Here is a 2500-nt window from a genome sequence, read left to right on the forward strand (position 1 = left end):
GCCCGCGGCACCCGTCCCGCCGCTCGACCGAGGGGAGGGAAGGTAGAAGTGCCCGGAGTCCCAACTGAAGACGAAGATAAAGCGTCCACCGGCTAAGATTTGGCCTCGGCATAGCCACAAGGACCGCACTCGCGCTCGTTGGATTGAGGCGGGGGATCTGCTTGTGTGCCCGTGCGAGGACTTTGCGCCTTGATTTCGCATATGAGAGATGCTCACAGAATGGGGGGAGTCTTTTTCTCTAGCACTCTTCATCTTGCCTGACAAACGCTCCGTCAGACCGACTCCCTCATATATGTCGCGGCGTTGCAAGAACCCCTCTGCTCGAAATCTCTTCACATTGCACACAATAAGGGTCAAATGATTCAAAGAGCCTCGTTTTGCATTTGGCCTGGCCATAGACCTGCGTTCAAATTCTCTAACACCGGAAGTGCGCTCCCGGTTCCATTTCGGTGCTGTGAACTTCCACTTTCCACGAGAGTGAGCTACTCGATCTCCCGGCCCGCCGGCATGCAAAACCAAATATCGTTCACCGAAACGGCCTCCCCTATAATAGGCACGGCATTGCAATAACCCCTCCCCTCGTAATGCTGTTTAAACACGTGTTCCTATGGCAAAAAAAATCAAAGAGGGCCGTTTCGGATTCGGACTAGGACCACTGGGACTCGAAAGCACCAGCCCAAGAGAAGGCCACTTGCGTCCCGAGACCGGCCGCACGGCCGCAAACATGCTGCATCAAACCAGGAAGACACGCCCTCCATTTTGCGATAGTCACCTGGCAGGCGGCAGACGACAGCCGCCCCCGCCGGAACTCCGGGGGAGCAGAGGGGCGAGCACCGCCGTCACTTCGGCAGCTGCACGCCGTCGCCCCAAAGTGAGTTTCTGTCCACGCCGGACCGGACGGCAGCCTGCTTCAACCATTTCCAACCCTTCCTCGTGTGCCAACGGCCAAAGCTGGACCTTTTCTTCTTCTTCTTCTTCTTCTTTTTTCTTTTGGTGGGGGTTGTTTTGCTTTCGTTTTTCTCCCCGTCGTCCACTTTGACATATTTTTTTTTCTTTTCTTTCAGCAGGAGGAAAGCTGGTCGAGTCCTGACCTGACCAACTGATTGCTAGGGGACACGCCCGACGCATCTCCGGTCACACACGGACATGCCAAGCGTCGACGCCTTCCCTTCGTCTCCTCGTGGGCTGTTTTCAGGACGTGGGCTTTCCAGCGGAACGGTTGCTGCCTCGCCTGCCGGAACTCCGGGGGAGCTTCCTGTACAACACCGCTGTCTTTTTCGGCAGCCCCGAACTTTAATACATGTTTCTTTTCTGGCCACTCCGGTGCCGGGATGGTGCCCGATTCGACTTTAATTTATTCCCACAAGACTGCAAGGCAACAGCCAGAGACACACATACAACGCACACACACACACACACACACACACACACAGAGCAAAGAAGAGCAACAAAAAGAACAAAGACAGAACACAGACTGCAGAGTTTCATCTCCTCGTGGTCCGATTCATCGCAAGCAATCGAGAGGAACGCTATGAGCCACAACTCCGGGTAGGGAGCTGAGGGACAACAGATGGGAGCTCGCCTCTTCGTGCACTCTCTTCCACCCCGTCGGCTTTTCAGCGGGACGTTGACCGTCTGTCCCGCCGGAACTCCGGGGGAGCTAACGGTGCAAGCACCCAAGCACCGTTGTCCTTTCGGGGACACTACACTTTCTCTTCTGGCCACTCCGGTGCCGTAATGGTGCCCGATTCGACTTCAACGTTCCCACACGAACACAGACAGACATCCACACACACAACGCACGCACGCACATGCACACACACACACACACACACACACACACAGCAAAGAACAGCAACAACAAGAACAAAAAAAAAAAAAAAAAAACCAGAACACAGACAACGAAAGTTTCATATCCTCGTGGTCCGATTCGTCAGCTTCTCTTCTGGCCACTCCGGCGCCGTACTGGTGCCCGATTCGACTTCAACGTTAGTACACGACCACAGACAGACATCCACACACAAAACGCACACACACACGCACACCCACACACACTCACACACAGAGCAAAGAAGAGCAACAACAAGAACAAAAACAGAACACAGACAGTGGAATAGCGAATTGTTCATGGGAAACCAGCTCTGAGGAGGTCTTTAGAAAACTTGATTGACCTCAGTTACACCAGATTTTTTTCACAGGTCCTCCTGCGGAATGTGTATATAAACTGTCTCATGTTTATACTTTATGAGAAATTCTCATTTGTCGACGAAGTGTCGTCAAGAGTAACTCCTTTCAAGACTCCGAAAGTGTCGTACAGCCTTTTATCAAAAATCCTTTGTTTATGCAGGCTCAGAAAACTGGAATAAGCTCCCCGAACCTGCCCACTTTATAGATAGCATAGCATCATTTAAATACTACCTTAAACACACATAAAGGGGTTGCTTATTCCCTGTCCCTGATCAATTGACGAGCACCCACTGTTGGAGTATCTCATCACCTC

The sequence above is a fragment of the Diadema antillarum genome, unplaced genomic scaffold (genome assembly GCF_040938485.1).
Source record: "Diadema antillarum isolate AM-2024a unplaced genomic scaffold, OU_Dant_1.0 seq00002157_RagTag, whole genome shotgun sequence".
Classification (NCBI taxonomy): domain Eukaryota; kingdom Metazoa; phylum Echinodermata; class Echinoidea; order Diadematoida; family Diadematidae; genus Diadema; species Diadema antillarum.